Genomic DNA, 26,720 nt, shown 5'->3' with positions numbered 1-26,720 from the left:
ATCACGTGGTTTATTTGTGGTGATTTGCAAGCGCAACAAATCGCTAAATAAATGTGGATACTGACAGCTTATGATTGCCTCATTCATACTCATTAAGCGACCGACCGCGGGACAAACTTGAGGAAATTGCCCAATACATGGACCAAGCGCAGCGCGAGTGTGCCTAATGAAGCGGCGCGCGCGGCGGTGTGATGCCTGCCAAGCGGCCATCAACGCCAATATTAGCAACACCATTAATGGCGCGCTGACGACCACAACAAATAACTCTGCTACAACAATAAAACCAACAACGAGTGCAAAAACAACAACAAACACTTTAACAACAACAACAATAAAAATGTAACAACAAACGTTTTTACAACAACAATAAAAAACTTTTGTAAAAACAACACCAACAACAACACAGTGGTAAAACAAACACATCATCTCTTCATCGCCACCAACATCAGCCACCATCACCACCAACAACATTGGCAACAACGTCAGCGCCATCCACATTGATACTGATTTGTGCTGCTGATGGGCGCATTTAATTTTAATTAAAGATTACCGCTGCAATTGAGTAGCTGCCTGCCACACGCGTATGAGGCAATGCGCCATGCAGTCGCGCAACACCAAAACACACACACACTCACATCCAATGGCGAAACGTGGCCGTGCCGCAATGTCGCGCTTGTTATGGCGGCGCTAAATCGCTGATCTTATCAGACGTTGTGACTGTCGCGCAAGCGTTCAACAAGTCACAAAGTCAGCACTTGCCACACACACACACACACTTATGTACAAAGTTAGCAACATTCGCTGTGTCTGTATGTTGTTGTTGTGCTGAGCGATGTTCAGTGGGGGGAGAGTGAAAAATTACTCAAGTTATATGACAATTTGTGCTGCATGACGCACTTGTGGCACGTTTATGCGATCCCTTTGCAACACTTTATTGCACGTTTTGTTGTTGTTTTTGTTTTTAACGTTTTAGTTGTACACTTTGATAGGTTATGGCAATGCAATTGTTATCGCTTGTCAGCGCGCAACTGGAGAGTGAAAATTACGCCAACAACAACTACAACAGGGAAGCAAAAAAGTTCAGCCAGCTTGTATACCCAACGCATATTTGAGAAATAAGTATTCAGCATTTTAAGCGAGTGTCGGATAGCCGAGAAGACTGTTCTTGTTTATGAAATGCAACCCTGTGGGCGATAAGCCTGGTCAAAATGCTTTGTGTTACTACTAGATTATAGTTGCGTTGATTGTTTACATAAATTTCTGGGCTGGTATAGAAAACTCACCATTATTATTTATAAAAAATTATTCATGAAACAGTTGAGAATTCCAAAAGATAACAAGTTGTCGAATGAAATCATGGTAATGCTAACCACATTGAGTGTGAATTTCAGTAGCGTTGATACAGAAAAAGCCTTCATATTGTTTTATTTTCATTTAGCAAACTTTACGAACTGAACTTGTGGAACACTAAAGAAAAATACTTATTAATTAAAAATATTTTCGATGAGAGATCCTAATTATTTAGATACTTGACGCCCATACGGCTGGATTACCTGAGAGGGACGTATTTATAGTCAACGTTAAAGAAGTTATGCAGTTAGAAAGTTACCGCTTTAGAAATCATTATCATTCTTAAAGTTAAAATATTAATACACGATTCTTTTAAATATTCTGCTATCCATGTAGAAACCGACTATACATCGACTGTTAACCAGATGTTAACTATTAGACAAGCTGCCCATCCAACACCTTTTAAATACTATTGAGCTAGTTTTTGATACCTTCCTTTCGGACCATATGAAACTTTGTCCTCAGCTTGGCACTAGTATTCTTCGAAAATGACCAGTGACTCACTTTAAAATGTAAAATATTGAACTCACAGATTGAAATTGACAACACTACCGATTATAACAGTAATTGACACTTTCTTCAAATGGTAGAAACTATGGAATCTTTTTCATAAATGATTTTTAATTAAAAGGCCCGACCTTTCGAGTCATAAACTAGGAATATATACCCAACAGTGGAAGATAATATAAAGGAATCTGAGGTTTTCCAATATATTTTAGCCTTCAAACGGTCTATAGATCAACCTCGTGTTATGTTAGATAAAAACATCCACCTGTGGGCCAGGTTTATAGAACAATTTGCTCTAGAGGTAGCTTTAGAGAGTGAACAACCAAAAGAGTTGCACTGATGTTGTAATTGAATATGAATTACATAAGCCGGTAAAGTTTAACTAGAAAAATTTGCGGGTGTAAAATTAAGAGGATGGGAAAGCTTAGGTCGTACGATTGCTACAAAATCGATGGATCTCACGTGGACACACATCGCATTGCGTTTGAATCTAGTGGACAGTGTCTAGTCAGAACACCTGCAATTGTGGTGAGATTTACTCTGGTAAGAGCAAGTAGTTCGGAGAACCTTTTACGAATAAATTTGGGCCAAAAGGAATCCGAAGTCCCACAAGTTATGGTTGTTGACCGGCGTTTGCCGAGCCAACCAAGCTCCAGCGCTGGGATGCAAGAGAACAATGGAAAACAGACTCGTTTTCAAGCGGATCAAATTTCAAGCTCAGTTTGCAGTTTTCCATGATTACGTTATGACAGGGCATCCATACAGGAAACTTGAAGCTAATGCGAAAGAGATCATGCAAAGTCAACGAGATTAAGCTAGTATGGTAAGTAAAATTAGGAACCACGTTATTATGATTTTTTTTAAAGAACTTTTAGAAACTTTTAAAGAAAATTATTAAAAAAATTAGTATTTTTCTTGATAACTCCGTTCATGAGCCCCAATCACAATGTCATTACACCCTTAAAGCAGCAAACACTGGGCATAACAACTACCAATAATTCTGCGCTGCCGCTTCAAGAGCAGTTTTTCTGCAGTGGCACTTCTGAAATGACAAGCAACCAGCCGAAGAACGCTAGGATCGCCAGTAAATATATATTTAAATGCCATTGCCATTTTCGACGCAAGATTCAATTACCAAAAATGGGCAATTGGACTAGACACGGCCGAAGCCGCAGCACAATTTAATTCACACATGCGAGATTGGAAAACTGAGCAAATCAGGCGGACAGACGAAGAGACAGTTAAATGCTTTGGCAGGCGAGACAAATGTAGCAACAAAAAACGACATTCGCTCATCTTATTGTTGTTGTTGTTGTCACATAAAGGTGGAACATATGGAGTAAGGACATTTGGCGCACTCGCAACCGACAGCCTGTTGGCTGTGCCAAGAAATCGTTACGCGCATAATGGCTCTGTATATTTGTTTTTTGCGAAAATTCCCGCATGACTAGCTGACGACTAGCTAACTAGCTAGTTAACGCTTCGTGGTGCGCTTCCCTGGCTGCAGTCCGCCGCAAACTCAAACTCAATTGTTAGTCGGTCAGAAGGAAAGGGAAGAAGTAAATAAAAGTAAAAGGTGCATGTTGTCCTTTGTTTTGCCAGCAGTGATGATCTGGGCTCAGCGATAAGTGGCAGTCGGCAGCAGAAGGCACCAAAGGCAATTGGCATACTTGCGAGCCTGCCAAATTTGGTCAGCGTCTAGAGATCTTTACTGTGGAACATTGCATTTTAGTTTTAATTCAGATTTTATAGTGGACTAACTACGGTAGGCTTCTTAAGTAGCGGTTTACTTGACTTGCAGACTTCGAATGTCTGTCTACTCGTAGAGCAGCTTGAAGTAGAGATTCTTACAGGGGTTTTGGTATTGCTGAGTTACGTCAGCGACGGTTTCGTCGCCTCAAGAGCAGCACTCCGACCCGGGACAGATCTGGGTGCCAGTTTCGACGCCCCTTCATTTCCCCTCGTCACTTTTCCGTCAGTGTTATTTGTTTTTTCAGTGTTCTTGCCAATAGGGTCCCCACTAAGAACCGCTATCCGTCCCCCGGAAAAGTAATCGCCTTTCATGGCCCCAAGTTTGTCTCAGTAACGGGGCCAAGGCGAGAGTTGATACACGCTCTTATGAGACTATGCGCTCAGAGCCGATCAGCGCAAAGAAGAGGCCGTCTCAACTTACCCCTACCACGCCAACTTAATGACGACGGGCCGGAACGTGCTTTGAGGCCTGCCAGGGTTTCAAAAGGACGGAAGCGATTGCGACGTTAGCCCGTCAGCCATCTCTGATCAGTGTCACCTTATCATAATCAGGTGACAGAATGCTGCAACCACCATCCCAGATAAGATCAAAACAGAAACAATTCCAACTAGTGAATAAGGCCTGCGACAGGAAAATCTTAGCAAAACTTTCACGTAACCACTGACTTACCAAAGACCGCTATATACCTCATTAATTTGACACCCTACACCGTAAGCTCTATTCTTCTTTATTCTTCGCAAACTTCTGCGGTACTGCCTTAAGTCCTCATAATACTTCCTCCTGCTTCCAGCTTCATAATGAAAACGCGACTATCGGCAGCTCGTTTTGTGCCTTCTATTTTCCTTCTATTTTCCCACATCCTTCCCATCATTACAATGTTCATACGCTTTATATTACCGCACTGAGTGATTCAGCGCCTCCAGCGTCAACTGGGTAGCACCAGCACCACTTCAGCAACACAATCGTGTTGTCCGGCGGTAAGGCTAACCGGCGACTATTGCGATCGTGACTTGGCATACCCCAGCCGGGTTGCTTATAAATGTGGAGCCGCCGCGGTCAAGCGCCCAATCTCGCGTTGTGGCGATAAGCAATCAATGCGTAATTCGACTTACTTTTGTTGCGCCACTGTCCTACCAAACAACAACCGAGGGCCGACAACCATTTGGCGCATGATGCCGCGCCGGCTAACTACCGCCTGATGCGCGCGTTGTGGTCGTTGGCGTGGCCGCCACTTGTAAGCAATAAATCCACACATGCGTATGGCGCATGGCGCACTTCAGTCCCGGGCATTGTTTCCTTTCGCGGCTTTTCGGTTTGGTTTTATTGATTTTTGAGCGCTTTTTTCGCGAGTTATACTGACTTGGTTCGTACGTACGCATGCGTGTAGAAAAAATCATTATTTAATTTTTTGTCTCCACTTTTTGATTTCTCGCATTCGCATTCACAGTAAATTTATGCGCCGGTTAGTTTGGCAGTTTCTCGGAATATCAACGCGATCAATCTGGACCGGCTGATTGCATATTTTTATGGTAGTTGGCATCGCTTGCATCCTTTTTCGGTGTTGGCGCGGCACAACGCCGCACGCACTCAGCGTTACATGTGTGTGTGTGTTCGCTCGTCGACCGCGGTGTGTCGCGCGATCGCTGCTCGGATACCGCAGAGCCACCGCCGCCGCCGCCGCCAAACTTCACCAACATCGTCCACGCATTGTCCGAAAAAGAAGCAGCGCAACATGCCTACCGTTGGGTTCCTGTGTACGATTCTCTGTCCGTGTGTTTGTGCCTGGTTCTTTCCACCTTTAATTTGGGGCGTACAATGCGGCGCAAAAATTTCAGCAATTTTAGTATTTCATGTTCTACGCGCATTTGGCGTTGATTGGCAACAATCGCTCGAACGACATTTGTACGCGGCCCGACGACAGACGACAGGCAAGTTAACACGTCAGCGATCGCTAGCAAGATCAACGATCAAGCGATCGCTGCGCCTACAAAGTCGCATTGGTGAAACAAGCAATAAGACTGCCAGGTCTCAAATTGCTGAAGCTCGGTTGGCGGGTTGCCGGTTAGCTTGTCGACTGATGTCTCGCAGCGTGGCCGGCAATGTCGCGTAGCTATTGGTAAAGTAGCTACCAATTTACGCATTGTAATTTAAAATTTTTCAAATTGTCAATTGCAATCTTAGCGAATTCAACACGACTTGGTGTGGCATGACGGTGCGTCCGTTGTTGGTGCCGTTTTTGCTCTTCATTTTCAAATATATGTAGTTGCTGCAAACAGCGTCTGTTGTCAACTCACGCGTCAAAAGCGAGACAAAATTGATTTTGACAAGCGAGGAAATTGATGAAAAAGCTTTGCAGTGAGCAAATAAAATGGTTGGGGGCATAAATTTCGAGATAGAACAGGCATAAGTGAAACTGCCGCGATTAAGGAAAGGATAAAGAATAGCTTTGTTGGTCACCGGAAAACTAGCTTCGAATAAGAAAATACACAAACCTTAAAAATCATTTTCGAAAGTGTTGCAGTCGTCTTATTGGACTCTTTTTGGTGAAACTTCTTCCGACCCGATCTCCTTATTTAATAACCATTTGCTAAACTGGCCTCTAGAAAGTACCTAAAAAAAAATTCGATAAAGAGCTTTAATTTTCAACACCGCTGGTTGACTCTGTTCATGATCCAGCTTCAACGAAGCTACCTCAACTTTTTTACTATCATAAAACTCTGATTTGCTTGATAAACTTATTAGGAGAAACATCGGAAAACGACCAACTTATCTGAGGAGGTCAAATCGGCGTCTGATAAAAAGATCTCGCTAACAGTTCGGCCTAGTTTGAGGGTTCATCCTAGACAGAAAGCTCTCCTGAACACCCAACATAGAGGAAAGAGCAAGGAAGGTATCGGTTGTCCTGTACTACTTTAGGGGAATCATTAGCAAAGGATGGCGACTCTCAACTAAGATAGTTCCTTGACTCTATGAAACAATAGTTAATCCCATAATGTCCCACGAAATTTTTGTATGATGAAAGGTAGAAAAGACTACACTCGCGGAAGGTTTGGAACGTCTTGCTGCTTGTAGCTCCGGTGGACATATCCGCAAGGTGTATGACCGCGAAAGGTTTCATTAGACTCGGAGAATCTGCATACCTAGATGACGGCAAGCCTGGGCATACTTGGATTACCTGACGGCCAAGCCTAGCCGCGGCTGGCGTTTCTTTGTTCACATCATTTCGAGAAAGGCAGGAAGGGAAGTACTTGCTGGAGGAGAGGGACAGTGAGCTTTTTTACGGATGTGTCAAAGTTTTCGGAGAGTGTTGGGAACTTTCCTTCTTTCTAGTTCCTCACTACTGCAGCGTCTTTCAAGCGGGAGTGACTGCCTTAATTGTAGCAGCACATTTATTGTTCTGGGCGACAGCCTCCTTTAGAGTGGCCACTATCGACTCGTGTAGAAGAACCACGATATTAGCATTAAGTTCGCTGACTGTGCGCTCAAGACTATTGAAGGGATGTCTGGACACCTTATCCCCAGCATCGAGCTTTTTATGATTAGACTGGTTTGGGTGCGCGACCACTGCGCTATTGTAGGAAAATGTAAGGCTTATGAGCTCGCTAGGACAAGTACTTCAATCTTAATAACTGTGAAGTGGAACAAGGTTGGAGCTCAGTTGGGTTCTTGTGGTCTCCTGATAGAGTGTTGGGTCGCAGACCACCTCAGGAAACGTTGGTCAACTACGAGCAGCAGTGTAGTGGCAAGGTAGTTCTGGCAAGGGGTAAATCGGAAGAAGGGAGCCCTACACTCTCTGCAAGGTTCACCTTTCTATGGTTGTAGTAGTTCTCATTGAACACCAGATCTGATGGGATTCATCCCAAATTGAGTATTTGTCCGGAAGCCTCGGCTGTTAGAAAAAGATGATATAAACAAATCTCCACACTTCCTCCTCAAGGCAGAAAAGTCTTGGTTGTCATCATTTAGATATTCTGGTGAAATAGCAAAAATAGAAATAATCGCTGTGTTGATAGCTAATATCAAACTACAAGACATTTCCATCAGACTTCACAAAGGACTGAATATAACAGTCTCAGTGTGATCCCGTCGCCATCCCGAAGGATAAGCCACCTAATCTAATCTATCTTGAACTGACAGTTCGGCCGCTACAACTTCGGCGACCAGGCGTCGTCTGTGGCTTAAATAAACTTTTCCAAAGCTCGAAAACTGCTCGAAACGGCTTTTACTTTTAAAATCTACAAAGTTAAATGGCTTCATAGTACAATATTATATTTTACTTTGCAGGTGTATTAGGAATTATGTCGAGGCCTACCCGTAGTTTGCCGATCGCTGGCTAGCAAGAGGTAGTAATTAAAATGGGAAAAACATATATGTTCTTTTAAGTAGTTATTCAATATTTAAGCTCTAAATATGGTTTGCTCAAAGCCAATTTAGACTGCGTAAATATGCAAACAGATGGAAACACAAACTAGTACGATAAGCAACCACATTTCGGTCGTTGTATTTCTGTGGTGATAGCGATGCCCATTTAAGGTAGTCACGCGTCAGAGCTACGCAGCTGGATCTACAATTTCAGTTGACAATGGAGCTTAATTAAACTACAACAAACAACTGTACAAATATCCAAAAATATTTGCAGACATGTACCATACTTTATTTGAATTACAAAAATTTTTTTCATCGAAATTGGTAAAAAATGGAAATTGTTTAGATGGACTGGTAGAAAAACTGCGTTGTACAAATGGTTCTTTTGATAACGGAAAATATTTCTTGCTTTATTTAGACGACCGATAACGATACTGAGATGCATGAAATGAGAACCGATCACTGGCGCATGAAATCGGAAGATGGTTAGCTTCACTATCGGACTACTTCAGTTACATTTCTTAGGCTTATGCGACCCTTAAGAAGCAAAGTATGAGGTCTACAAAATAATGGAGATAATAACAAAGAATAATTAAAATGGATTTGCTCGGCAACAAGCATTGATTTCAGTACATTTAGAGCGTAACTTGGAAGGTTATCATAAATATTTACATACCTAACTAATCCAGGATTTATACTTTGTTAACAGTTCTAAAAAAAAAGTGTAAATCTAAGCCTAGTTTCAAAAGTTAATAAAAATAAGAAAGATATATCAATAAACCACTGAATTATCCAACTACCCTTCTAAAAGTCAACGCGACTTCTTTTTCTACATTTCTTTCTTAACATCTATTAGTCTGTGGCCTTCATTGTGCCACCTGTACTAACAGATTATCATTCAAAGTCTTTAAAACGTTACAGTGAAGGCCAAGTCTTGCTATTTTTAACCAGACAAAGCCACTTTTCTTAAAAACCAGCAGTGTTTATTTTGGTAACATATTTCGGCTGAGAACGCCATTTTGTTATTGGTTTTAAGTACTAACTGAATGTTTTCAACTAATATTTACAGAAGTTTGTTTATTCTTATAAAATATGTGAACAATAAGCATGGAATGACGTCAATGCGGCATGTTTTCACAACTGTGTAGACTGGGGAACAAAATGGCGGGCTCATAAATAACAACGAAATGTTATCGTGTTGTAAGAAGGGGAAGTTCCGCCTAAAAAACCGAATATTCTGCCGGCTGTGGATAGTTTTTGATTAAGAGACGAATTGATATGTGTCTAGGAACAGACAATATATTGAACAAAGTACCTTTAATGAAATTCAAGTTCCATTATTAAGTATTTTGACTGAATTTCTAAAACTCAATAATTTAGATACAACGGATTAACCAGAGCAAAAATTTAAAAATATATCGGATGGTTTAACATAATCCCAGAATAATAGAAATGTCACTTAGACAGCTTAGAACTCGGTTTGTTGTGTTAGCTAAAGCTCCTATATAATAAATCATAAAATCTTTACAAAGCGCTTCGAGTCTATCACAACTTTCTTTGGAGACGGCTAATGTCAGTTTCGGCTAGGTCCCTTACTTCCCCCAAACTAAGAAGCTGTTCTCAGTTTTGTAAAAGCTGGACAATGGAGGAGAAAGTGCCTGGATATTTCGACCTCACACTCATCTATTCAGCTTTGATATTTCGCGTTCAACAGGATGTTAAGCTTTACCGCATGAATGCCTATTGGACAATGTCAAGTAAGAACCGCAAAAAGATTTTACAGTGGCACAGGAGCCAGTTTTTTACCAACGTTTATTAAGCGCACTCGAGGTCCATTGGTCCAGTGCTAGCTGTGAGATTTTAATGGAGACCAACTCGGTACTATTCTAAAGTGGGCGGGACAAAGATGATCCCTATGGCTAGCTCGACGGCTTTGCATTATGGTGATGCTGCTTGATGTTATTTCTAGTGAGGATAGACACTTCTTGATAAGTTCTGAGCGCACAATTAATGAGCTCAGCGCTAGTATCGCCGGTCTGCTGGCGGAATGAATGCTCTGAAAGAGGTTGCAGTACGACTACCGCCACATTAATAGCAGACACTTCTGCCTGAAAAACACTACAGTGCTTCGGTACCCTAAAGCTAAGGCTGACGGAGAGCTCCATACAAAGAACTCTCCTTCCAACCTTTCCACCTAGGTCGTCGGTATGTCAGCAGAGAAAAAGCTGTCATGAGTAGCCTCCGTAACGCAGTGATCCAAATTTTCATATGCTCAGCTACCCTAAGCTTTACAGCGGCAATTACACAAGGCTTCAATGGTTGATTAGCCAGGACACAGTTCTTTGAAAATCAAATTTTAATATTTATAAGATTCACTTTCAGCGTAATAATTAATCTATTACGATAGTTAAGTGGAAATCCTCTTAACTCTGGTGGAGCTAGATATAGGCATTAGCGCCAGACTTAACCAAGGGCTTTGAAACGTTTCCATTTTTTTTTTATAAAAATATACATTATTTTTAAGAGGTAAACATTTTTCAAAGAGGGAAACTGTCATACAGATTTTCAAAGATCATAAGCACAGGCCGTCAATGCTTTTCGAACAATATCAAGCAATGCTGCTGAAGTAATATCCAGTATGATGTCCATTGACATTCAGTATGACGAATACGAGCAGGTATACAAGTTTGCAGAGCCGTCTATAGGAGCCAAGACAGAAGAGAAAGTCAAAAGATTAATAACATGGCAACAGCGGTGACAAACCTCACTTAAAGTAAGGTGGATTTACAGACTAATACCGGACATCAGTGGATAGAAAGACGACATGGAGACCTGGATTTCCAAAAATCGCCTTTTTATAAAGTTTCTAATATAAAATTTCATAAAAATACATTTCGAATGACTCCCTTACTCAGAATATTCTCATGGAAACACTTCTGTTCCTGTTATAAAGATAAGGCGTGGGATGAGAGAAGTAAAAGTTGCTTTGGGTGATTAAAGATCGTAGATTTCTGGCGATGTAGAAACTTTCAGAGCGAAGCTTGCCTATAACTATCGAGTTAAAAACCCCCTACACTTCAGACAAAAAGTTTTTTGGCGATCTTTTTAGTTGGCAAGTCAACGACATATGATATTGTCAACCAAACAAATGAAAGTAAGTACGAACGTATCTGTGCATCTGCGCATCTCAAATAACAGTACTCACTCGTTTGATATATAATTTTTTGACGTGTTGAATTGCTGATCGCTGGCAACGCATCACACCACAACGAAACGAGCGCAACAAAAACAAGAAAAGAATCAACAAGTTGCATAAGTATGAAATTCGAGGCATTGCCACAAAAACAACAAAAAAATACACCCAAAATGTGGTGGCAACTGATTTGTGATTTCGTGAATTTTCGTGATTTCGACTGCCGGCGTGTGCAATCGCAATTCGAAATCTGCAATGTGCAACAAGTCGGCGAGGACGGCGGCACAAGGCAGACAACACGGAGGCTGTGGCGACTGTCAGTCAGTGCCGAAAATTGCGGTAACTCCCGGCAGAGCAACAAATCAAACAGCTTTTTGCACGAAGATAGCAACTGGTGTTTTTGTTTGCCTGCTGCGAACCTGCTGCTGTTGCAGTGACAGTTTTTTGCGTTGCCATTGTTGTTGGTGGTGTTGTGGCAAGTTTTTTAAATGCGGTTTTTCACGCTTTTAAAATGCGTGCTTTTTGGCCTCTTTTTTTGCTTCTGTTGTTGTTCTTTATATACTTATGTATATTCTTTTTTGGGTTTTTTTTTTTTTGGACATGACAGCAATGCAATTCGGGGCGTTTGTGGCATACCGCAAATGCATGCCGCATTCGCATGCATGCGAAACAAGTTGCATTCCTATGACCATTTCATGGGTTGCGAGAGCAGAGCAGTGCAGAACAGAACAGTGGAGTGAGTGGCGGACAACCGCTGGATAACTGCAATTGTGCTCGAGCTATAACAACAACAACAACGAGAACATTACGAGAACAATAAGAGGAACAACAAGAAGAATAACAACAATTTAAGTATCAGCCAACAAAAGAACGCCAGTTGGTGTGCCAACAACATTGTAATGGCAGTAGTCACAACAGCACATAAACAGCTATGCTGGCAACAATACCAAAAACAACAACAACAAGAGAAAACGTTAACTACGGTTGTACCGAAGCTATAATACCTTTCACAAATCAAGTCGTCCATACAAGAACTTTATTTTTATCGGTCAAATTGTATGGCAGCTTTATGCTATAGTGGTCCGATCTTGAAAAATTTGTTCGGAGATTGTTGCGTTTCCTTGAAAAATGGCCTGTGTCGAATTTCGTGCAGATATCTTGCCAAATAAAAAAAATTTACATATAAGGACTTGATTTTGATCGATCAGTTTATATGACAGCTATATGCTACAGTGGTCCGATCGAAAAGATTTCTTCGGGGATTGTTGCGTTGCCTTAGTTAATGAACTGTGCCAAATTTCGTGAAGATACCTCGTCAAGTAATAAAGTTTTCCATACAGGGAATTGAGGTTGATCGGTCTATTTGTATGGCAGCTATATGCTATAGTGGTCCGATCTGAATAATTTCTTCGGACATCATAGCATTGCCCCGAAAAGTAAGCTGTGCCCAATTTCGTGAAGATCTCTTGTCAAATAAAAAAAGTTTCCATACAGGGTGCTGGTCTCGATCGTTCAGTTTATATGACAGCTATATGCTATAGTATTCCGATATCGGCGATTTCGAAAAATTAGCAGCTTCTTCAGGAGAAAAGGATGTGTACAAAATTTCAGATCGATATCTCAAAAACTGAGAGACTAGTTTGCGGATATACATATTGATAGACAGATGGACAGACACACTTTGCTAAATTGACTAAACTCATCACTTATATACCCATATACTTTAGAGGATTCGTGACAAACTTAACACACCCCGTACAGGGTATACCACCAACAACAATGCACAACAACAATCAGTGGCATCGGCACAATAAACAGACAATTGCGTGCTTTATTTAGAATGCCACCACCAGCTGCCACCGTTCTTCTTGTGCTTTTTCGCATTGTTGCTGCTATTGTTGTTGTCGTCGGCGGCACACAGCTGGAATATTGATAAGGCAGTGGCGGCTAATCGTTGGAAATTGTACGCTGCACTTTTGGATTTTTCGTTGCCACCGCGTTGTGTGGTTGTTGCTGCTGTTGCAAAAACAAAAAATCAAACAATTTAACAACAGGTTGTTGCACATTGCTGCTGAAGTTGTTCGTTGGTGCGAATGCATTTGTTACAATTCTGTTGCGGTGGCACGCATGCGCAGCGCTTTTTGCCTTAGTTGTTGCTGCTTTTGTTACTTGCAACGCTGCTTATTTACTTGCTGTTGTTGTCAGCGCGCATTCCTCAGCGTTTGCCGTGCTGAAGGTGATTTTAAATGACAGCAGCGGCAATTTGCTGCTCGGAAAAAAATCGTCACATAAATAAATTCAATAACAGTACGCCGCTCAAGCCGCTGCTTTCGTATTGTTGTTGTAATCTTTTTATGTAGAAAATATTTAACGCAGTTTTGCTGAAAATTCGTGTAAATTCTTGCAGTCGAATTTTTTGATGCTGCACCTTTTTAGCCTTTTTTTTTTTGGTTAGAGCTTTGGTAGTTTGAGACTACGTCGCGCGCTATTAGGCGAATCTTTGTCAAGAGTAAAGAATGCTGACAAATTCTAGAAGGTATATTGGCTAAGTGTTTGACTTCAAATCCTATATAAAGTCCATATAATGCTTCCAAAAACTGGAAAGATTTTAACGACGAAAAGCTTCATCGATGATCATTGTAAAAAACTCAGGCCGACTCTCCCCTCCAGAATAATGAACTCTTTCTAAGGTAGGTGTATACAACATGCCTTTACAGACTTCTGTAACCTCTGAAAGTTCAAATGAAACATGCAATAGAAGTTACGAAACCCGAAAGAGGATCTTTAAAAGACCTCATCATCATCATATTTTTAGCTTGAGAATAGAACCAAACAAATACATACTAATCTTGGCTTAGAGCACCACAACTTTTCGATCTACGAATAGTGTACGGATCTCTTGAGGTCATTTCTTGCTAATTTTGGGTTGCTTGAACCGAGATTTTTTCTGTTGGGATCTAGGGGTCAAACCATCACCATTTACTGCAATGACAAACGTTCCCATGATATTTGGGTCTAGTTTTAAACTCAAACCTCTTAGCACGACAGTCGCAAATTTTTCCTACGGACTTGGTGAGTAGTGTAATCAACCAAACAAACCAAAACTTGATCTGTGGAGATATATCTTTCGAGGTAAACCTAAGAAGAACTTCAAATTTTTTGACACTAAACAACTTTTACCGTGTCTGGTGTAACGTACCAGTTGTTGCAAGGTTTCAGAAGTAGTTAGATACCGAAGGCAAACGCTGAATGAAGCCCTTCCTCTTTCTTTTCAGTTCAAAATATTTTTTACTGCCTGTGCCATTACTTAGTGGAGCAGTATTGAATATTTTAGGAGTGCCCGATTCAGTCGAAGCGAGCTGATCTACACCATATTTCCATACTTCGAATCGAATGATTTTGCAACAGATTAACACCAACCAATAGGCCATAACAATAGCGCCGCGCCGTTAGGTCTGCTTTCTCCAGATCGGATAAGGAAACAAAGCAATGGGACTGGTAGTGAACGAGGTCAACACGAAATACCAAACACTTATCATCAAACAAACAGTCGTCCCGACTTGGCTCCCACGTCACTGTTGACAGTCATAACTTCGAAATCGAAGATAACTTCGTCTATCTTGGAATCAGTATAGCTCTCGTCCACAGTTGCTACTTCGGACTAAGCAGGCAATTGAGAAGTAAAGTCCTCTTTCGAGGAACAAAGACCAAACTCTACAAGTCACTTACATATCATCCCCGTCCTGCTATAAGTGCAGAGACATGGACGATGACAACATCTGATGAGTCGGCGTTACGAATTTTCGAGAGAAGGGTTCTGCGGAAAATTTATTGTCCTTCACGCATTGACAACGGCGAGTACCGCAGTTGATACAACAATGAGATGTATGAGATACGAGTATACGACGACAATAACATAGTTAAGGAAATTAAGAGTCAGCGGCTGCACTGGCTAGGTCATGTTGTCCGTATGGACGAAAACACTCCAGCTCTGAAAATATTCGACGAAGTACCCGCCAGGGGAAAGCAGAGGAAGACCATCACAACGTTGGAGAGATCAGATGGAGAATGTCTTGGTTGCACTGGGTATCTCGAATTGGCGTCAAATAGCAAAAAGAAGAAACGATCGGGGCGTTGTTACCTAGGTTATAACCGCTTAAGCGGTGCCTATACCAATAAAGATGAGAAACAATTTTCACGACGACCGGTTCTACGTTACCGAAATTGATCTGGCCAAGGGCTGTTTTTTGGAAATCTAACCGCGTTTGGATCGGCAAGAAGAAAACCAGAATCTTAGTTTTGGAGGTAAAACTTTTTCCCAAACTACAAGAGTCGACTCAATAAATATCATAATCGTCCATACTTCTCCTCCATACAATATGAAATGATTTAATGTTTTTTTTTTGTTTTCGGTCGTTAAAAAAAGACTTCACCTTTAAACTACATACAAAGTCCAAAGGCTTTTAAAATGTGTTGAATGATAGTCTAAAATAGTAGAAACTGTTCCCAACTTTGTGCTTTTATGAGCACAAAATGTAGAGCGCGTCTAGATAGGGATAGGGGAGATAGGGGAATCTATTGTTTGTTAGATGGCTACTCGTAGTGATATTTTGTCACATTCTCGATTACTATGAATTTAGATGAATAAATGAATAAATAGCAGCACAAAAACTCGTTTGGTACTAAGCAATCAGAAAGGTTCTTCCCAATTTTAACTAGGCTATAGACATACACAAATAAACCTGGGCATGTTCTCTTTCTAAGTTTAACCAGCTGTTGGTATTGTTTAGCTGTTCGTCTACAGTTTTAGAATTTCGTTTGAGATTCTAACTCGTTACAGCTCGCCAAACCCAAAAAAAACTCAAGCATTCGTACAAATTCTAACACCCCAAACGCATTTGATTTTTATTTTACTTAGATTTTCTTCTCTAACTTCGCGGCATTGCCACCAAACAATTCTTAGTATTTTAACATGTTACAAGTATTTAATTACTCGCCACAAATATGGCTCGATCACTACACCGCACAAAAAACCAGTTGGCAATTCCACATGGATTCGCGTAATAGCTGCCGTGGCGCGTCTAAATTTGGTCAACAACTTAAGCAATAAGTCTATGAAATTTTTGACAAATATCACACGTCGTCAATCAAATGGCGAGATTTTTGCTGTCAGTCGCACACTCCAAAATCGGCTTGCGAATTTGTTACTTCGACGATTTGGCTATCGTTCGTTGCTTTAAGTGATCACAGTGAAAGATCAATAGGTTAAAGACAAAAGAAACAAGTAAGGAAGTGCTAAGTTCGGGTGGTACCGCAAATTTTATACTCTCGCAACATATGTACAAAGGTCAAAAGACTGGGAAACACCTGGAGTTTTGGGCAAAAGCTTGAAATCGGAGGTTCTTTCTTCAATAGCCTTTCTTTGACAGAACACGCGTGAGTCGTGTCCAGCTGTCATGTTATTTTTGTTTAGTATTGTTTGGCATTCCATCATGGAGAGACTTATGCCTGACCAATGTTTACTAATCGTTCAACTTTATTACGAAAACTCACGTTTTGTAAAGAACGCTTCGCTCAACTTATGGTCAACACAATCGGCATGCTGAGCGTACTATTCGCAACACCATCACCCATCTTGAAACCCAGCATTCATTATTGGATATATTCGACCGAATGGACTGCGTTCAGTGCCCAGTGAAGCAAATATATCAGTCGTAGCTGAGAGTGTACACGAAGACCGTGGAGAGTCGATCCGCGCTTTCCTTGCAAGGCGGACTGACGTATGAAAGAACATGGGACATTTTACGTCGAAATCTTAAATTGAACTGAAGCCACTCGACCTTCCCAAGCGCCATCGCTTCTCTCTATGGTTTTTTGAAAAATGCGAAGAAAAGTTGTCATTTCATCCAGAAAAAACAACGGTTTGGTGTGGTTTATAAGCCGGTGGAATCATCAGTTCATATTTCCTCAAAAATGATGCCGGTGAGAACGTAACCGTCAATGTTGACCGTTATCGCGCTATGATAACCGACCATAGGATGACTGAAACAGAAGTTCGTGATCTCGACTATATTTGGTTTCAACAAGATGACGCCACTTCCCACACATCGCAACAATCAATGTATTTTTCGAGGTAGTACTTCGGTGAGCAGATTATTTCACGTTTTGGGGTGGTCGATTGGCCGCCAAAATCGTGTGATATCACATCGTTAGACTTTTTCCTGTGGGGATATGTAAAGTCTACAGTCTATGCGAACAATTCCGCTTTGATTTAGGCCTTGGAGCAAAAAATTATGCATGTCATTCACCAGTTGCCTGTCGAAATGCTCGAAGGAATCATCGAAAATTGGACACAGCGGATGGACCATCTGAGACGTAGCCGCGACCATCATTTGAAAGAGATAAGAGAGCCATGTCCGTCTGTTCGTTTGTCGGTATGCAAGCGAACTAGTCTCTCACATTATTATATCTATGACGACATATCTTATAAAGAGAAATTTCCGATATAAGCCCATTATACTGAGCGCTCAGACTTCCGCCGACCTAGTAAAGTCAATATTCTTCTCAAATCCGGTCGATTCTGATACTATATGATAAATATGTACTAAAAATTTACCGAATTTCGAGGACATTTAACACTGCGAGATTTCTTAACTGGCCAATACCAAACATAGCCTTCGGCTCCTTACGGTTCGAAACTTATAACAAACAAACAGAGGCGCTTACTTCAAAAAAGACCTCCATTTGCAGGTGCCCTCTAAAGACACCTACCACCTAACTTCGTAAGGCAAACACCTTCGTTTTCGTAAGGCAAACGCAATAAAAATTCTTGAGCAATCGAGAATTGATTGACTAAATGAAACTTTTACAATCTCGGCAATAAACAGATGTCTCCTAAACTCCACAAATAATCTAATTAACTAGCTTCCATACAAAACTGAAATTTATTGCGCGCCCTAAGTGAACTCACAACAAATGAAAACAAAAGCAAAAGCAAATTTTAATTAGCCACATGAATCCGCGCGTCGTAAGCATAATCCGATAAAACGCTGGACAAACGATTAACGCGCTTCGGCAGACACAACCGCTCACCACATAATTGGCACATTTTCGAGTAATTAACTGCATATTACCCGAGCTGAAATTACCGAAAAGATTGCTATTTAATTTTTTAATCAACTGCATGTTGCAGCAACACCTTGCAACAAATTCCGACGTAGGCATGAAAACCCCCAGAAAAGACGTAAAAACTGCCAGCAGCCTGAAGCCAGAAATCAGACATCCGCACAACTCATCGGGCAAACCGTACAAGTGGAAACTAATCACATCATCATCATCATCAACAGCGCTGAGTGGAGCAAAAACGAAAATTGACGCGGCATCAATATCGCCAAAGTGTAGCCGCCTGGCAGCGCCATAGTCAACGCCATTGTGAACGTCACCCGACCGCCTTATACCGACACACATACTCGAGGCGCATGCTCGTACATGCCACGGCCGGTCATAAGTAGCGTACGATTTGTCGCGTTTGTGGCAGCATTATTGGGGAGACAACATAAAAATATGAAATTATTAATTAATAAATGAAATGGCATAAAAACGGTCAACGATGCGCGTAATTATCACACGCGATGCTGAGACGCGGCGGCACAGGTGGACGCGGCGCGCACGCAGCGACGTACAAGTGCTTGGATAAACGTACGGCTGGATGGATGGTGGTAGTACGAAAGTGGTTTGTCATGTGACAATGGTTGAAGCGGAAAGGACGTGGGACACTTCAAAATGAGACGCATTAAGGTTGGATCGATAAAAGCTTATGCTTTAAGTGGGTTATCGCTGGCTCGGTAGACTGTTATTTCGTATACTTAACAGCTGTCGTGCCTATGGGCGGAACAAAGTGAAGATAAATGTGGAGCGACGAGAACACGGATGTGACAGCGTTCTGCTATTTAGTGTACCCTACAGTCTGAGGGGGATACTGAATTTGTACAGAATACCTATATAGAAAGCGGGGAGATGTGAGATCGCAAAACTTTTGAGTAACCGATCAGAGACAATTAAAAATATCAGCCAAAACCACTTTTCATGAAAAAAATTTCCTCTCACGTTTTACCCTGGGGAACAATCCTTGAAACAACCGTAGGCTGGATTGTCGTGCTCTCTTTAGACACGAACAAGATATTACATAGGATCTAATTACAAAAAACTCCGACAATCCTTCACTGGAATAGAAACTTAGTTAGTTTCCAAAATGCAAGGCAGTTAAGGAGTAAGTTGATCACCATGTCTTTCAGACAATTTCAACTTCTTTGTCATAAGATCGGCTTCCTCGATTGCACAATGACTGATCAAACCACTCAGAACATCTTGAACTTTGTTGAGACCAAGCAACTCTCTGATTCTCTTAAGAAAACATAAAAAAACTAAATAGCTAAACGATTAAAGGTGCTTTAGCCACGCAGTTATAATTACTCTTGAAAAGTTTCAAGAAGATCTGTCGTTTTCGAGCCAAGCTATGTTCAGCGATGATTTCTGGCTGAAACCAGTAACATTGCCGCACTTGAGTCGAAGACCAACCTGATAAGATTCAAGATCTACCACTTCAACCAGAAACAACAACGATTTGGTGTGGTTTTTGGTCCGGTGGAATCATTTGACCATATTTCTTTAAAAATAATGCCTGTCAGAACGTAACCGCCATGGCGACCATTATCGCGCCATGATAACCGACTATTTGATGCATGAAATTGAAGCTCATATCTTTCAACATTTGGTTTCAACAAGATATCTAACTTCCCACACATATCGCATCAATCAGATTTATTGAGAGAACACTTCGGTGAGCAGATAATTTCACGTTTTTGGGACGGTAGGTGCCCACCAAGATCGTGTGATATAACACCGTCAAATGTCTTTTCAGATATTCGATACAGTAAGCAAATAGTCTTAAAATAGAATTGTGAATACACCCAAATCGAACAATCCCGGTCTTCGTTCCGCTTTAAAATCGTTAATAAGGTGCTTTAAAGTGAAAAATTCACTCGGTTCGGACTCTCGGTTAACTCAGTACGAAAAAACTAGTCTTTTCGATGATGTAAGATGAAGAGTCTCGAAATCAAGATCCTATCTTAATACTTCATGCCAAGATGGTGCTCTTACCGTTGATGACACCTTTTTTTGTCTGTCCAGACTTAAACGGTATTTAAAAGTGAATCAGAAACTGCAAAACATGCCTCTAAATATCTCAAATGAATAAATCCATGAAAAACAAATCTAACCATTCCTTCTACGAAGCGAATGTACTTAAATACAAAGCTGAAGCTGAAACTCGAATCTGACTCATCTGAAGAACTCATCTTAGAAGGTTTAATTTCTAAAGGTAAACCTTACGATTTCCAATTATTTTTTCCGTTAACGGAGACAAACATATAGGAAGCCTTTAACACGGTACTTGATGCTTAAGATTTCCATTCGATCTCTAAATATCACATTAGCGAAACTCAGCTTCGGTGTGACCCGAACCTGCTCCTTAGCTCCCTTAATACCCTTTTTTCTTTAAGACTCATAAATAGCCATGTTTTTTGCTCATGCTCCACGTTGATCATGCTCAGGTGATGCACAGACAAACCGACAGCCGCGTCGTCCTGCGTGCAATGGCGCGTCTGGCGCTTAAGTTGAAATTTTTTAATTACCCTTCGGCTGTTGCGCGAAGGGTGCGCTGCCGAAAAACGTTTAGCGCAACGAGCAGATGATGTGCGCGTCGCGTTTTTTGTTGCACGCGCATTATAAATTCAGCGCAGCAGTCGCGCAGGCATTTTTAGTAGGGCAACGAAAAAACCAATAAAAAAGAAGCTAACGAAAGCCCGCTTGTGGAGCGCGCCTGTGACTTGCGATCCTTTGCGCGTAATTAATTTCGAATTTGATTAAGAAAAATAAAAGCAAAACCAACAAAAAAAAAAAGTGAAATAAAAATGAAGTGCGGTCATGAAATAGGTCAATGGCCTCGTTGAATGGCGCGCTGTGGCTGCGGCTAACGCCTCGAACGCATCGTGGGGCGATTTGTCCGAAGACAAAGGTTGCCCGGTTATGTCATACAGAAATATTTGCACGCCCCAATGATGTCTGCATGGCGGCGCGGTGAAATTTACGCATTTTTAATAACGTTTTTAAAATCATCACCAACACATACACAACCACACAGTCACAAGCGCGCTAATACACCTACATATATGTATGTATATGCATGCATGTGGGTGTTTTGCGCGTCTGTCATCCTTTGTGCCACATTCATTGTCTTTCAACTGATTTTGATGGTTCATACTTTTTTAAAGCATTATTTATTATTGTCGTTGTTGTTATGTGCCTGCCTACATTTCTGGCTGTGTGTGCAGTTAATTCAGGCTATTAATTTTGTATGCTCTCCAGTACACGCATATATTTCAGGTTAATAATATGTTGTCAGCTGTCAGCGTTGACATTTCGGCTCATCCACATTGCTCTCAGCGCCTGCCAGGCAACAACACACAGCCATACTATCGGTCATACATAGTATGATGTATGCAACATTGCATGCGCAAATGCATAATATATCAAATGTTCAACAATGTGTGCTTGTGTTTGTGTGCGTCTGCATTTGTAAATGAAGTTGTATAGTTGCAAATTGCTCTGGTTCAAAATATGAATTTTTCATATTTTATTATGAATTCTCGTCTGCACCTCCTTCGGCGCGCAATTAAAGTTTTTGTTTTATTGCTATGAAAAATTACTTAATACAAAAATTGCGGCTGCAATAATTACACTGTGTAGCATAAAAAAAGGTTTGGAAAAGGGAAAATTTTAACTCACGCTGCACCGAAGTCTAAAACTCTATAAAAAAAGAGTTTTATCTTGATTTTGAATGGTTAGTTTGTATGGCAGCTATATGCTATAGTGATCCGATCTGAACAATTTTTTCATAGATCGTAGCATTGCCCTGAAGAAAAATCTGTGCCAAATTTCGTGGTGATATCCCCTCAAATAAAAAAGTTTTCCATATAAAGACTCGATTTCGATCGTTCAGTTTGTATGGCAGCTATATGCTATAGTGATCCGATATGCACAATTTCCACAGAGATTGAACTATATCTTTAGGCTATATCGCCTGTCAAATTTCGTGGTGATATCTCGTCAAATGAAAAAGTTTTCCATATAAAGCCTCGATTTTCATCGTTCAGTTTGTATGGCAGCTATATGCTATAGTGGTCCGATCTGAACAATTTCCACAGAGATTACACTATTGCTTTAGGCTATGTCGCCTGTCAAATTTCGTGGTGATATCTCATAAAATGCAAAAGTAATGTGGTCCGATATCGGTGATTCCGACAAATGAGCAGCACCTTACAGGGAAAAGACCGTGTGCAAAATTTTAGGTCGATAGCTCAAAATCTGAGGACTATTTCGCGTATTTACGGACCAATACACGGACCTCGCTAAATGATACAAAAAAATTTTTACTCAAGAAATATTCGATATCTTCATCTTCGAAGTCTTCTTCATATAAAAATGGATTCGCAAATACAATTTTGGCCATACCACAGACAGGAAAGAGATCCTACGGTCGATCCTACGTTAGATCTCTCACATCAAAGTCACGAACGAATACATAACTATTGGATTTCTCAAAACAAATTCACGGAAAATCTCATAACTTGTTCTTCATAGCAGTACTCAGTCGTTTCAATATTAGAAAACACCACCACGAAAAATCAGAAACTATCATTTCCACTACGCTGTTGCATAGTGTTACCTGTGGGTTTTAATAATACTTTTGGGTGGCATTTTTTTTTGTGCCTGGGCTGTAAGGCTGTAAACGCTTCTTATGAATGGGTGGGGAATTGGGTTTTGGTGAAAGTTGATGAAGACATAAATCAACAAATTTAAACTGTAATAAAGAGATTTATCTTTAAATAAATAAGACGCAAAATGTTCCGCGGACAGAAATTAATAAAGATCAGCCATTTACAATTTGCTTTCTCCTCTTGATAAATTTGTTTATGATTGGACATGGGGTCAAGTTAATTTGGTAGCGTTTTGACAGCGAGTTGGTTGAGTTGGTAGATCATATAGATCTTGAATTTAAAAATAAAAATAACATTTTAGTTTCCTTAACCGATTTCCGGTAGTTGGTGTAAATATGAGGTCCATTACAATAGAAAGTTGAGGCATAGGACTACTCTGTTTTTAAAGCCAGTCTTGTATTCTCTAATTTCTCGCAGAAATTTCGTCTGAGTATCCGACCTTCATCCCCACCTAGAATTGGTCTGGTCATTTAAAAATACCCTTCGCATTCGCTTCAAAAAGTTGGATGAGGTTAAAAAGGGTTCTCCAAGAAAGGAATTCGATATCCATGATATCAAAAAGTTCAAGATTTTTTTGGAAAACTGTTGCAAAAGCCTTTGAAGCGGAAAGCTTTAAACCTTGCTTGATACCTCTGCGGAAGACTCAGAATAGAAGACCTCAGGAGAGTTCACATATCACGACCACAAAAATGATCTCAAAAAGAAAATTAAGTATAACAAAGGCCGGTACTTCTAACAAATGAGAGTTAAATCGTTGATGATCTAAGGAAACTTTGCCCTTGACAGTCGGGCCTACGTGACCCAAACGCAACCGGATTTATATCCGACCGAAGACTGTTAAATCGGTAGTATTATAAATCTTAATATTAGAGAATATATTCTTCCGCTGCAACAACCACAATGCACATGGGAAGCATGGTGAAAAACTGTTGGGAGTTCGAAAACTGCTTAGCAAACATGTAAGGTACCAATAGATCTACAGCTTTGAAGCGCGCCCTCCTTCCGAGTGGTGACTATCTACACCGATAGTAAGGCCGCGATGATCTTGAGTACGCTGACTGTATGCTTAAAACTAGTGAAGGGATGTCTAGACTTCTTATCTCTAGCATCAGGCTATGTTATGATTAAACTGATTTAGATGTCTGGCTACAGCGGTATTGCCGGAAACTGTAAGGGTAATGAGCTTGCTAGGAGGATACTTCAGCCTTAATAAGTACGGAGTGGGAAGGGGTAGGAGTTCCGCTGGCTACTTGTGATTTACCACTGGACTCTTAGGTCTCAGATAAGCTCAGCAAACTTAATCAAGTACCAGTAGTTACAAGGTCCTTCCGTGCTGAATCGGAAGAAGTCCAGGAAGCTATTCTCTCTGAGCAAGGTTCACTTTTCAATTTGCCAGTTGCATTAGCTGTTTGGAAGATGAGATAGACCGTTACCACGACAGTCGGGTCTACGTAACCGGAAAGGACTCGATTTTTTCATTCAGTCAAGGATTGTAAACTCGGCAGAATTCTGCCACTACAACAACAACAACAAGACGAGATGGAATCACCTCCACCCTTCCTCCTCAAATGCCCCGCTTTTACCCGATTAAAGCAAAGAAGAAGAAGTCATACATTTAGACATTCAGGTGTTATAACGAAGATAGAAATAAAACACCAAAGCAGATTAGATTCAGGCCGCTTTTGCCGATAGCTGATATTCAACTTCAAGAGTTTTTGCTTGGCATCACGAAGAACTGTAGGAAGCTGCTACTTGATCAAAGTTCATCAAGTTTATTCTTGCTGGTGCTGTCGCTGCTGACGAAAAGAAGGTAGAAGTTAAAAAAGAGGAGTCGAAGTCGGAGTCCGAGGAAGACGACGATATGGGTTTCGGTCTCTTCGACTAAACAGTGTTATCTTCCGCCATGCTGAGGGATCAGCCATCTAACCTAGCACACAAGTATGTACAATTTTAATGGATTACATCGTAGTGGCTCACTTTCCGCTCACAAAGAGAAACAGGTAAACAAATTAATGTCTCTGAAGTACCAAGCAGCGCGGTGAGAAGTGAGCCGTCCGAATACCGTCTAATCCGTGGGCTCAATCAGACGGTATTCTGAGATTCATTAACACTGGATTCCAGCGTCAGAGCACAGAACTCTCGACACTTATTTTATACAGAACCCCTTCCAGCATGACAAGAGGCATCTAACTGCCTGTCATTGTGTAAGGTGCCTAAAAGTTTGCGCTTTTCAGCACAAAGAAATGTTTCAAGTGAAAAAGCACAGCTTGCTGCTGTCCCACCATATATGGAGTGAACATTTATATTTTATTTATTACAATAAGCGCAGAAAAACTCATACATAGCTATCAACCAATTAATTAATGTGATCTACCCTTTTCAACTAGACCACATTTGTGCTGTCGCTTGGCTGCCTGTTAACTTTCCGAAGATGATGACAATCATAAATGTCTAGCTGGTGCCACTAAACTTGCGTACTACATGCCGGCCACAGGCCAGACGGCAGCATTGGCAAGGTCTTGTAAAGCAAAAGCTGCTACAAGCGGACGGCAACGACAACGAGAACAATGCGACCGACAGCAGCAACAACAAATTGTATAGTGTTGTTGCAACATATGTAAGTGGACATGTTGCAACTGCCACAAATACCTACATATGTAAGTGGACGCCGAGTTAACTGCCTGACTGACTGACTGACTTGTTTGCGCGCATCACGTCTGTACATGCCTGAGATATGTGTCTTGCTGTCCGTCTGTCCGTCCGCATGTTTATGGTGTCCAAATGAAATCGATTATTAAAAATGATAATCGATTAAGGTAAAAAGGATGAAAAGTGCGCCTACTAGGTATGCGCCTGCTTGCCGGCCAGCCGACCGGACATCAATGTCAAGCCAAAGCGGGCAGGCGCAGCAACTTTGGCAATCTTGTTGTTGTAGTTTGTGGGCCACTCACTCTGCGCTGGCGACTACACAACGGCAACGTTGAAGAGGAACATTTCAGCAGACATATGACATTTATGTCTACATGTGTTTAGCAAGACAGTTGACATATGCGATCAGCGGTGGTTCGGCGACGGATCCGCGGCAGCAATAAAAAGAAGAGTAATGAAATAAAATAATTTGAAGAGGAAACAAAAAACAATAATGCCAGAGCGCAGCAAAACAATATTTCAGCTGCAGCGCAAATCGCATTGCGACGCGATAAAATATATTTATGCTGGGGAAGAAGAGACAGGCGCAAAAAAGTTCCACCGGCAAGTGCGGAATACTTCGCTGCGCACAAGGTGAAGTTGAAGAATCAGCAGTTGCCGATCAAAAATTCTACAAATTCAACTGCCAAAACGACAGGGATGAAAAGAGCGAACGCATGCGGACAAACGTCCTAGTGGAGGGGTCGATTTGGACCCTCAACCGCCATGCAGTTAAAGATATTTAAAAATTCGGAGTAATTATTTAAGATTCTACATACTTTTAGAACTTATACCAGAAGTCGCCAAACAATACTAAAAAAACACTTTTAGATCTTAATTAACATGATTTTCCATACGCTTCGATGCTTCTCGGCTCATATACGGCCGGAGCCAGAGAGCAGCATTTTCCAATAAGAGCCATTATGTATGGAAGTCGCTTTCTTTGGCTTGGTCATCGCGGGCACGCTTGCAGAAGTCCAGCCACAGAACCCAGTTTTCGGCGGTTTTCGCTGGCTTGTTGGCATAA

The sequence above is a fragment of the Bactrocera dorsalis genome, chromosome 1 (genome assembly GCF_023373825.1).
Source record: "Bactrocera dorsalis isolate Fly_Bdor chromosome 1, ASM2337382v1, whole genome shotgun sequence".
Taxonomy (NCBI): domain Eukaryota; kingdom Metazoa; phylum Arthropoda; class Insecta; order Diptera; family Tephritidae; genus Bactrocera; species Bactrocera dorsalis.
The sequence above is the reverse complement of the archived record's forward strand: the minus strand, read 5'-3'. Positions refer to the sequence as shown.